Genomic DNA, 12,898 nt, shown 5'->3' on the forward strand with positions numbered 1-12,898 from the left:
CTCATGTATGCTAAGCATGCACCACTGAGCTACATCCCCAGCCCCTATATAACTTTCATAATTGACTTTATCTGACCTTCAGTCCCCATCATCTCTGGTGGTAAGATAAAGTTTAAACTTACAATTGTACTTGGGTTTAATATTTAACTAAAATTTTATTCCTTTTCATAGTATCCTTCCCCCCACCCTCAAGTAGAATCAGCAACCACAGAGCCCTCTCCTACCCAAAGTGAAGCAAGGGTAGACAGTTCTAGAATTGTATGTGGCATTTAGATTTTTTCCTTTTTGCTTAAATTTTTTTTTTTTTTTCTTTTTTGCAGTACTGGGGATTGAACCCAGGACCTTGCTAATGCTATACAAATTATCCACCAGTTGAGCTGTATCCTCAAGCCCTTTTGTTTTAAATTTTGAGACAAGGTCTCACTGAGTTGCCCAGGCTGTCCTTGAACTTGTGACCCTCCTGCCTCAGCCTCCTGAGTACCTGGGATTATAGGTGTGTGCCACTGTGCCCATTGCTATTTGCATTTTTTCCTCTGAAGAATTTGAACTGATATGTGGGTGAGTTAACAGCTGACCCCACTGTAATGGTCTCCCTTACAGAGAATTACTCCTTCTGCTGAGGAGCTCCCCAGCGGGCCCCTGGATCCCGTCCTTCTTCAAGTCCGTCCAGCTATTCCTCGGGCTTTATAGTAGCCCTCCTTTTCTTGAATTAATTTCACTAAGTTTCTGTTCTATGGCTCCACACCATACTGACGTGGTTTAAATCTATCTGCTGATACTAGGGAGATGACATTTGTTTATTTTTATACTATTGAAACCTCTGTCATGTGACTTTTGTAATCCAGACATGAGATCATATTAGCAGTGGTATTCTTGCCAATTTCTTAGCTTTCTTTTTTTGAGGAGGGCGGTGGTACTGAGGATTGAACCCAGGGGCTGTGTGCTGGGCAAGTGCTCTGCCACTGAGCTACATCCCCAGCCCTCCTTATTTTTTGTTGAGGCAGGGTCTTGCTAAGATGCTGAGGTTGGCCTTGAACTTGTGATCCTCCTGCCTCAGTCTCCTGAATTGCTGGGATCAGAGGCATACACACCACGCCTGTCACCTAAACCTTTTAAATCAGTGTTGCCAGAATCCCATACCCCCAGCTAGTAAGCACTGCTGCCACTCCTCTGCATTTATTAATACCTCCTCTGGCAAGCACTGTGCTAGGGAGACAGAAGGACCTGGCCATAGGGAGGTCACCTCTCAGAGCACCCTACTATAGCACACCAGGAGTCATGAACTGTGGCATGAGGGAGGCATCCTGGAACATGCTGTGGTTTGGGGAGGCTTAGGAACACTCCTGTGATTTTACCTGGGAGGAGGGTGAAGAGATGCTCAGGCAGAGGTCAGGATTACACAAGCAGAGACCTGGGGCTGGCCAGGCACAGAGGGCAGCAGCGGACTCGGCATCACTGCCCTGGGATTGTGGTTGAATCTGGGTAACTTACTTAACCTCTTTGTTCATGTCACTCCATCTGCAAAAACAGGACGGCACATACTCTGCTGGTGCCAGGCATTGTCTAGACCAGTATTTTTCAAAAGTACAAAGTCTCACCCATTCCTGAAACCAACTTTGTGGTTTTATGGGGTATGACCATCAGTTTTATCTGTGTGTTTGTATGTGTGTGTATTTTACTTGTTTTGTTTGTTGTCTATTTCACTCATATGTTAAAAGGGCAAGAATTTTTGTTTCCCTCCATTCACCCTTTCTCCCTCTTCTTCATTCACAAGTGTGTTCCACTATAAAAAGTCCTTGGCATATAGTGGGTGTTAATACCTACTGGTTGAAAGAATGAGTGAAAGAATATATATCTGACCTGGTTGCGATATAAAATTTTTTTTTTTTTTTTTTTTTTTTTTTTTTACTGTGAGTCAGGGCAAAGAAACTTTGAAAGCCACTGCCAAATAATTCAAATAACAATGCTTTAGTTAATTTCAGAGTTTTCCCTCCTGAACAGTTTGTCAGCTGTCTCATTAAGTTGTCTTGATTCCTTGCTTCACTTTGGCAATAGAAACTCAGCTTTTAAGTGAGCTGAAGGACCACTCAAATAAGGGCTTTGGCAAATATGGTTACCATAAGGATAGGAGACCAACAGAGAGTGTGAGTCCACAGTGCAGCCCAGGCCCACTACCAGAATCCCATCAGCTAGCAGGAGTCCCACCGCAACGGTGTTGAGGTCAACCCGTATTTACTAAGTGCTTTTCTTATTGACCTCTGTGTGCACAGTGCCCAGTAGATGCCCAGTATTTTTTTTAAATGCTCAAATAAAGAATGAATATGGACCATGAGGAGGAGGAGCTTATAGTCACTGTCCTCAGGGATCTGACAGCACAGCAGGCAAGAAAAGCACACAACTAGTACTGGGTGCGACCTGCTGAGGACATGAGCCTAAAAGAACCAGTGAAGCTACAACAGAGAACAGGTATTTGAACTTGACTTTCAGATGAGATGATTTCAGCCAGGAAAGACAGGGAGTCACCTTCAAAGCAAAGGAAACCCAGGGACAGGAGGAGAGCAGGTATAGGGACTGCCGTGAAGCTACCAAAAGTCCAATTTGCTGGAGCGTGACTAGATTTGTGTAGATACATAATTAGAAATGAGGCTAAGGGTAGAGTGGATTCATCATCCAGAGGGTTTTGGATTCCAGGGTGTCAAGTCTTCAGCCTGGTACACAGCTAGAGGCCGTTGAACATTTTTGGGCATAGGCAGCTATGAAGAAGGACTGATTGAACCCTCATCAGCCTTCCACTGCGCCAGAATGTGACGATGTGTTTAGCCCCCTCTGCATTAATGCTTGGGACGAGCACCTTTGAAGATAGTCCCTAGGTTCTCCTTAGACCCCTTTGCTTTCTCCCTCAGCAGGTGCATGTCTCTATTTAAATGTCATCTTTTCTGGGTGTGGCTTAGTGGAGAGCATATACTTAACATGCATGAGGCTCTGGGGTTGAGCTCCAGCACCACACACACACAAATTTTCCAAAATTCATCTTTTCAGTGATGCCTTCTGGCTGGGGATGTAGCTCAGGGGCAGAGTGCTTGCCTAGCATGCACCCAGGCCCTGGGTTCAATCCCTAGTACCATTAAAAACACAAAAACAAGTCAATGATGCTTCTTTGAACACCCTATTTAAAATTTTCTCTTTCACATGCAACTTGGCTTAATTTTCTTCTATGGCATTTAACCCCCTCAAAAATAGAATGTGATTGACTTTCTCTTGTGTATCATCTTACCTTCTTCCACTAGGATATAAGAGCAATGACTGCAGATGTTTTCAAGTTTTCTGATATATGTGCCTAGAAAAGCATAGTGAATGTTCAAATGTTTTAATGAATAAATGAAAAAGTCCAAAAGGAAAATTGACACCTCAGTCCTCGGCAGTGAACTCTCTGGGGAGGAGACCCTCCCCCCAGGTGAAAGGTACCCATGCACAAAAATTATGCCAATCATTTTAGGAGGTTCCTGGACTCACTGAAGACCACCCATGGGTCTCAAGTTAAAAAACCTCAGAAAAAAGTAATTCGGCTACCTCACTGGATTCTTCTCTTAACAGGCTTTTGGAAATCTCAATGGCACAGACGTTATTACTATTGAGAGTCTCCCAGGAGATTTGGAGCCTTGCAATATTGTAGCAAGTATAGTAAAACTGGCAGCAGTAGTTCTGTTAAGAAAACATAATTGTGTGCCAGCCCCCGGTTGAGTTCTCTTTGGGAGACACCCAACAGTGGAAACGTAGGCTCCAAGCAGCCACAGCTACGGCACAGGTCTCCATCCTGGGACATGCAGGCCTTCATTAGAGAATTGGGTTCTTGGTCCTATTCACCCACTTTGTGAGTCAAATGCTCACAGATACAAAGCTGATCCTTTGAACAAACTTGGCTCCTTGGGAATGACAGATGCCTTGCAGGTGACAATGATAGGCCTATAGGTTCTGTCCTCTGAGGCAACTACCTGTTCCTTGAGGGAGTCTGTGTGTATTGTGCGCCAGGAGAGAAGTGAAGAATCAGTAAGACTTGCAAAAGAAGGAGGCAGTGGTGGAGGTGGGAGAAAAGGGCGCTGGTCTTGTCCATTTGGACTGCTGTATCAAGATACCTTAGGTATTTTGTAATACCTAGCTTATAAAGAATTCATTGCTTATGGTTCTGGAGGCAGGGATGTCCAAGATCAAGACAGCAGATTCAGTGTCCAGCGAGAGCCTATTTGCTGGTCCACAGATGGTGTCTTCTGCACATCTTCACGTGGTGGGACACACAAGCTCCCTCACCCCTCTTTAAAGGACACTAATCCCATTCTGAAGGCAGACCCTCATGACCTTTCACCTCCCAAACAGTCCACCTCCTGTTACCATCACTTTGGGCGTTAGATTTCAATGTAAAATTTTGGGTTGAACACAAATAGACCTAGGCAGAGGGTGGGGAGAAGCAGGCGCCATGGTGGAGAGAGGGAGTGACGATGTAAGAGCAAGAGGTAGCAGTCCAGGCGTATGATTTGGGAATTTATCAGAAAGGCTTTGGAGAGAGTAAGATTTGTAGTTAGTGAGATTTCCCCAGAAAGCAAGGGAGGATGGACTGGTGGAGGCAAGAAGATCACTCAGGTGGGTTTTAAGTAACGTGGGCAAAATGGTGTGGGCTGACCAAGTTGGGGGTAGTAAGGCGAAAGAGAAGGGAAGAGATTTACAGATATTCAGGCAGCTTGAATGACGAGATGATGGAAATGGATTGTGGAATGATGCCTCAGCACCTGCTTCTGCACCTAGAATGGTATCGATTATGCGCCTCAGTCAGACCGGAGGTTAGGCCCTCCGGTCATTTTCCGCAGTTACAGGGAGAACCCCGGTGGAGAAAGGTTTAGTCGATAACTTAGGTCAACATCTGCTAAGGCTGTGGGAGTGGATGAGACTACCCTGAGAAAGTGTCTAAGTCTATGTGAGTATCAAAAGATGGGACAAGAAATCTAGGATCCGGAAATGCAGGAGAACCAGGAGTCATTGGTACAAGCCCACATGAAGCCAAGGAGGACATCCTGAGGCAGAGGGGCCCAAGCTGTTTCCCCAAGTGTGGTGACTGCCATTGGTGATGCTGCAAGGGGAACAGATGGCAAACACTTTTAATAATAATAGATATGTATTTATATGTATTTATTGCAAGCAGTACAGCATTTATGTAGTAATATAACCATAACTCATAGTTACTATTTTATCTAGTGGTTATTACGCACTAGGCATTGTTCTGTGTACCTTATATATATAATCTTTAATCCTCACAACAACCCTATGAGGTAGATATGTTACTCTCGTTTTGTTTTGTTTTTCTTTTTTCCAGTCCTGGGGATTGAACCCAGGAACACTCTACCAGAGTTGCATTTTTATTTTTTATTTTGAGGCAGGGTCTCACTGAGTTGCCCATGCTGGCCTTGAACTTGTGATCCTTCCACCTCAGCCTCACAAGTAGCTGGGATTATAGGTGTGAACCACCACACCTGGCAGCTGAGGCACAGAGAGGTCAATAACTTGCCCAAGCTCATGGAACTAGTAAGAGGCAAAAGTGGAATTCAAAACTGAGTGGTTTGATTCCAGGACCCCTATTTACTTAAAAGTACTTATTTTTTGCTTTAATATAAACTCAGGTAAAAGAAGAATCAATGTAAATATCAAATGAATAATAGGACAGATATACGATCACAAAAATTGTGAAAGTGGCACATAAATGACTGATGCTGGGACGACAGCGCCCTGATGGGATAGTTACACTGAGAAACAACGAGAGCAAGAGACCATAGTTCTCTCTAGCTAGGAGGCGGCCAAGTGCCATCCTTTCATTCCGGCCCCTTATGCATGGGACAGATGACACCAACGAAGCACAGTACGGTATTAACTGTTCACTTTCAAAAGTGTGTTTGTTTACTGGTGGGGATTAGATTCTTTAATACTGTCCGAAAAGATTCACTGTGTTCTTTAAATTTGACCAAACTCTTCGTGAACATTACTACCATAGTCAAATGTATTAGGAAAGTGCAAAATTTTCTTCGATTGCCTTCTGAACATTGGAAAAACGCCTCAGGAATTTTATTTCTCATCCTTATTTCTTTGGGAGCCCATGAGAAATACAAGAATCTTGTTTATTGCTGAAACACATCTTGTCGAATGGCTTTCACGTCTGTCCCTGGTGTCTTACAGGAATAAAGCAGGGACACCAGAGGAAAAGAGAAGGAAAAGGAAATGCCTGGGGAAGGAGGGCCAACACCTTCTGAAATGAGCCGAAACGTACTGGTCCCGAGAGGCTCCCTTGGCCCTGGGACATGTGGGGACATGTGTTGTGACATGAGTGAGAGTGGGCGGGCACCAGGCAGCCAGAGGTCCTCCGCCGGGCCTCTTCCCTCCTCCCTGCTGGTGCTCCCGGATGTTCTCTCTTCCAAGCAGCAACTCCTTGAGGAACACTTGTCCTAAGACCCGGGAAAAGGCTGGGGGCCACTCCAGAGCCTAGGACCTAGTCCTTGGCCTGTCTGGCTTCACAGGCCTCCCCACGACTGGATCATAAGTCTGTCCGTCCTAGGCACAGCTGTTTTAGGACCAATGGAAACAATCCCAAGATTTTCGCAGGCTCCGTCAGCGGCAGGTACCAACGAGGTCAGGTTGCTAGTATAACAACTCGACCTCCGGGCTTTCTGCCCTGCCTCGGCTTCACGTGCCAGCGGAAACCCTGCCTTGGGTTTGCCAGCAGCTGCTCTCTCATCTTTCTGTGGCACCTCCTTTCAGGGAGACGCTGAGATTCTGAGATTGGGAGGAGGGTACAGGCGCATTTGATTTTTTTTTTTTTTTGTGGTGCTGGGAATCGAACCCATGGCCTTGTGCTTGCAAGGTGAGCACTTTACCGACTGAGCTATCTCCCCAGCCCCGCATTTTGTTTTTTTAAGAAAAGACAACAACTTATGGACATTGTTAAACACATGGGCCAGGCGTGGTGGTACATGCCCATAATTGCAGTGGCTCTGGAGGCTGAGGCAGGAGGATTACAACCTCCAAGCCAGCCTCAGTAACCTAGTGAGGATCCTGGCAACTTAGTGAGACCCTGTCTCAAAATAAAAAACAAAAAGGGCTGAGGATGTGCTCAGTGGTTAGGCACCCTTGGGTTTAATCCCCAGTACCAAATTGAAAAAAATTTCTTTAAACATATACAAAAGACCAGACCATTATCATCAAAGGGGAAAAATATATATACATTTTACACACACACACACACACACAGAGACACACACACACAAAGGAGCAAAGAAGAGTATAATGAAACCCCATCTACCCATCACTTTGTTTTAACAAATAATCTACTCAAGGCTAATTTGTTTATCATCTATGTCTCCAACTACTCTATCACTCTGGATTATTTTGAAGCAAATCTTTATTTTAGAGTATGTCTCAAAAAAACAAAACAAAACAATTCTATTTAAAAATATATTATATGCAGGAGATTTTTAAAACTAGGTTTTTGCATGTAAAATGTTGCATGCACATATGCACTGTCCTGGGGAAATGTCCAGAGATTCCATCAAACTTACTTTTAAAAAATCATGCTAGTGGAGCTGGGGCTGTAGCTTAGCAGTACTTGCATGTGTGAAGCACTGGGTTCGATCCTCAGCACCTCCTAAAAATAAATAAAAAAGGTATTGTGTCCTTCTGTAACTAAAAAATTATTAAAAAAAATAAATCATTCTAGTGGCATCTTCCCATCTTACTCTCCCCAAAGAAAGAATGATCATCAAAAGCCAATAACAGCTGCGGCAAAGCAAACCAAGAACCAGCTTCATGCTCAGGAGATCATCAAATTTTTAAAAAATTATTGCTGTAGTAAAACAATGAGAAAAGAGTTAATTTGCTGGAGATCAATAATTCTTAAGAAAACATCTCATCTTTTTCACCATTTCCACACCATTACCACATCATACTCCATGGGGAATATTTTTCAAAAACTTGTTTTTTAGATTTTAGCTGTTTAGAGAGAGCTGTACATCTCAAAACACTTAAGATTGGCGAGGTGGTTCACACCTATAATCCTAGCAGCTCAGGAGGCTGAGGCAGGAGGATTGTGAGTTCAAAGCCAGCCTCAGCAATGGCAAGGCACTAAGCAACTCAGTGAGATCCTGTCTCTAAATAAAATTCAAAATAGGGCTGGGGATGTGGCTCAGTGGTTGAGTGCCGTTGGGTTCAATCCCTGGTACAAAAAACAAACAAACAAACAAAACTCAAGAAGTTTTGAGGATTAAGTATAGTCTCCAAAAGTAATAAAAATTGAGCAGCAAGCCATTAATTAAAGGCATACATGAAATGGTCAGTACATGATCACCATGAGATCTTTCCAAATGGGGACCCAGCCTGTCCAATGAAGCAAATCCATCAGGGGAGCAGAGTAGTGTCAACTGGAACAACATGTTCACCAAGAACATTAATAGCTCAGAAACATCAGTTATGGGTAAGGAATTGCTTACAATGTCCTAACATTGCAAAATACAAAGAAAAACATTACTTCTAGAAATGTGATACTAAAATAAAAAATATTTAGAAGCTATATGTACTACAGATTGGTAAGATAACTTGGTTATTCAAGAAAACAGACATAAAATATAGATTCATTTTTTATTTTTCCAAAAAAATCAGAGTTGAACAGTCAAGCTGCATGTACATAAATCAAACCAGGCAAAGACAACTTAAAACAAAAACAAACAAACAAAAAAACCAAAGGACAAAAAAAAAACCCAGAATCTTACAAGTTGTTAACAGATTCTACTAGACTATCAACTAGAAGGCTGAACTAGACGAACAAGAAAATCTCTTTCAACACTTAACTATTGACGACAGAAAACAGACGTGACACTGCTTTTCCCACTTGTGTGCTCCCACATGCATGTGGACATCTAGGGGGAAGAAGAATTTGGAAATGCTACACTAAAATCATTTAAGTTACTGAACGTCAATCTGATGTTTCCAGTATTAAGAAATTATGGACATCCTCTGTTAAAAAATACATATCCAGAATAATAAAAACATTATGAACACAGTTTGTTATTTGAAAAATACAACCACATAGAAAATATTAAATTTTAAAGTACAGCATTGCATTTCTTATCTAAGTGGTTAAACCAAACAGACTTTTGTCAGTCACAGCTAAGCACGAGGACCCTGGGAAAGGTATACTTGGAATCTAAGCAGAAGAGATTCCCTCCATCTCTGAGAAGAGGTTTTGCTGTGTTTCAGAATGAAAAACTAAGCAAATGCAAAGCAATCCATGAGCTACTCTTTGCTAAATTTAAAGCAAATATGCTGGTGTCATTGAAAATTTAGTCAAGAGTTTAAATTGGCAAGACAACTTGGGGCACAGACTGAATTTTACTTTGCCAGGAGGGCACTGAGCATTGAAACTTCTGATACTTTAGTTCCTGTGTGTTTTCAAGTCCTTCCAGTGCAAATGAATGAAGAAAACTAAAACAACCCAGCTTTAATGCTACTGCTGACATTGTAGACTCCAGAAGTTCTGGGGATCAAAACCAGGGCCTTGTGCATGAAGCATTCTACCACAAGCTATTTCCCCAGCCCTTAATATTTGAGTTTCACAAAACTTCAAGTACAGCTAAGGAAAGCACCTCACTGCCCTGGCTAGCTACCTACGGTTAAAATTCCACTTTTCTTGCATTTGCACTCTAAAACAAGTTTAATTTTTTCCTGGTTGCTTTTTAAAAGACATATATTCTGCATTTAATTATGTACCCGTTGTTAGTTCTGTGTTAGCTTTCCCTTGCTGTGACAAAATACCTGAGAAAATCAACTTAGAGGAGGAAATATTTATTTTGGCTCAGTCTCAGAGATTTCAGTCCATGGTCAACTGGCTCCATTGCTTGTGACCCTGTGCCAACAGAAACATAGTGGGCATGGTGAAGGTCGCTCACCCCCTGGCAGTCAGGAAGCAGAGAGACAGGGAGAGAAGGCCCTTCACAGTCACACCCACAGTGAACCTACCTCTTCTAACTGGGCCCCACCTCCTGAAGTTTCTGCCACATCCCAATAGTGCCACCAACTGGAGACCAAGCCTTCAACACATGAGGCTCTAGGGGGACATCACAGATCCAAACTGTAGTAAGTTCTGAGTTTGAGGCGAGTGGAACAGCACATGGGATGGAGCCAACCAGCTCCCACCTAGGCTCCTAGGCCCAGGACAGAGGCAGGGACTCCTGGACTTGACTCACTTGGAGGCAGCCGACTCTTCCACAATTAGAACGTTTTTTTCCCCTTTTTAAAAATTGGTCACAGGGAAAATTGAGAGTAAAAGGTATATTTGAATTTTCTATTTATACTACAATTATGCATTATTTCAGTAATAAAACTAAAGAAACAATGTGTAGTACTGAAATTATTTTAGGTACATCTTGTATTAATCTAGTTCATTCATGTGAAGACTTGAGCACTTTTAGATATGTGGCTTCCGGTCATATTGTCTATTTAAAGGCACACACACCCCTCTTCTAGGAGGCAGTGACCTGATGTTTAACTCGAGTCTCTTGAGATTGTGATTCTAAGAGAATATGTTTTTTTTAAACCAGACTCTGTAGGTTGCAGTATCATTTATTGTCTTTATGTGAATAGTATATAGCTGGTATATTTCCTGGTACTCATCATAACTAAAAATATTCTATGTATTAATATAAAAATCCAAAGATGCAACTTTATCCCCCAAAATTCCCTATTGTTTCCTGGCATTTGGTGCTACTGAGAAGTCTGATGCCAGATGCCCTGGTTTTCTTGTAAGCAACTTGTTGCTCTTTGATGCCGGAAGAATTTCTCACTTTCTGTGGGAGCTTAACATTTTTGCCAGGAAGACCTTCGTTATTGGTCTCTTTCACTTTTTTGGGAGTGAGGGGTGGCTGAAAGTGCAGGGAGTCTTTTCCATCTAAACACTGATTTTCATTCTGTTCAGGAAAGATTTCATGTTTATAGTAAATATTTTTCTCAATATGGCCTGCATTAGAAAAGCAGATGTCAGTGTGGTCAGCTACTGCTATTTGTCACATCCAGTCTCTTTCTGTTTGCATTATTTCTTTTGAAAAAAGAGGAAGAATATATCAAGTTTGTCCTTCACATCATTTTCTCTTTTTTTAGTACCAGGGATTGAACCCAGGGGAGATCTACCACTGAGTCACATCCCAGCCCTTTTTAATTTTGACACAGGGTCTAAGTTGCTTAGGGCCTTGCTAAATTACTGAGCTGGACTTGCACTTGTAATTCTCCTGCCTCAGCCTTCCAAGCCCCTGGGCTTACATGTGTGCTTCAGGCATGTGCCACCGCCCAGCTTGTATTTTTTTTTTAAAGCATTAATATTGTTCTTTTCTGCTTCCAATATGGATTTTAATGTGCTAATCTATTGTTTTTTCAGCTTCCTTGAAATCCTTTCTAATCTACTTCCTTTTCCATTTTATCCTTTTACCTTTTTTCTCTTAACTCATTCTCATCTGAAACCCTACTATTGTTGCATAGAAGCAAATCAATTAGGACAAAGAAAATCCTAAAATTTTGCTTCCCACAACATTCTTTTTTTTTTTTTTTTTTTTTTTTTTTTGCAGTGCTGGGGATTGAACTCAGTGCTCTACCAACTGAGCTATCTCCCCAGCCCCCCTTAAGAGTGTTCTGGAAGCTGTTCATTTTTCCTTGGTTCTGTTACATTTTTGTTTTGTACTGGGCATTGAACCCAGGGGTGCTTTGACACTGAGCCACATTCCCGGTCCTGTATAGTTTTTGAGACAGGGTCTTGCTAAGTTGCTGAGGCTGGCTTTGAACTCATAATCTTCATGCTTCAGTCTCCCGAGCCCCTGGAATTATGGGCATGCACCGCTGTCTGGCTGTCACTTCTTTATATGCCTTATTTTGCTTTTTCCCCTCTACTCATCCTTACGTGAGGCTCTTTCTTCCCAGAACCCACCCACTTGTCAACCCCCCTTTTCAGTCAAATCCCAGGTTAATGGTGAGTCCATATTTTCAGGTCCAGTTTCCCGTTTACCACTTTCCTAATGAAGTAGCCTCCTTCTCCTTCCTATTGCCTGGTTTTCTGGATCTCCAAGTCAGTGTTATATATGAAAAATCATAGTATTTGCACCTTCTGCTACCCCGGCTTTTATGTTGCGACCTTCACCTGCTGGGCTTTGTCCTCAGAATACACTGTGTCTTCCAGTCCCTCTGTTTCCTGCTCATGTTTTAGTCCTAGGATTTGGAGTCCTGGGCTGAATGAAGAGGTGTACTGAGGAAATGAAAGAGGGTGGGATGATGGGATCTAGAACCTTCTCTTCATGGTGCAGTACCTGATAAGAGGTTCAGAGCCTGAATAGGGAGACAGATGAGGTGTGGGAGGAGGTCAAACACCAGAGCTTTCAGATTTTCAACCTTACAGGGCCTCTTTCATGAAGTGAGGTCAAGAGCTGAGCTATGACCTGGAAGGTTTTACCCCAGTCCATCTCTATATGTCTCATAAATTGTGCCAGTTCCTTTGGATGGCAGACTTGAGATGTGCTTTTCTGGTGACATGGTAAGAGCCGCTTGCTAATCTCGTTTTGCCAGATGCAGTTCTATTAATTAATTTTTTAAAATCCCAACCTTCTCAGCTATGATATGAGGAAAGTTCTGGACTAGTTTTTTAGTCCTTAACCTACTACTTAAGGTCTGGCTTGCCTTGGATGGGCCCTTTCATATCTCTGGGCTTTATTTTCCTTACGGGTGAAATGAAGGAATTTGGTTAGATGACCCTAGAGTCACCTATAACCTGCTGTCTTTTAAGTCTCAAAAGAAAAAAAAAAAAACAAACAACTATGCCCTGACAAAGAAAACA

Source organism: Sciurus carolinensis, chromosome 14 (assembly GCF_902686445.1).
Source record: "Sciurus carolinensis chromosome 14, mSciCar1.2, whole genome shotgun sequence".
Taxonomy (NCBI): Eukaryota; Metazoa; Chordata; class Mammalia; order Rodentia; family Sciuridae; genus Sciurus; species Sciurus carolinensis.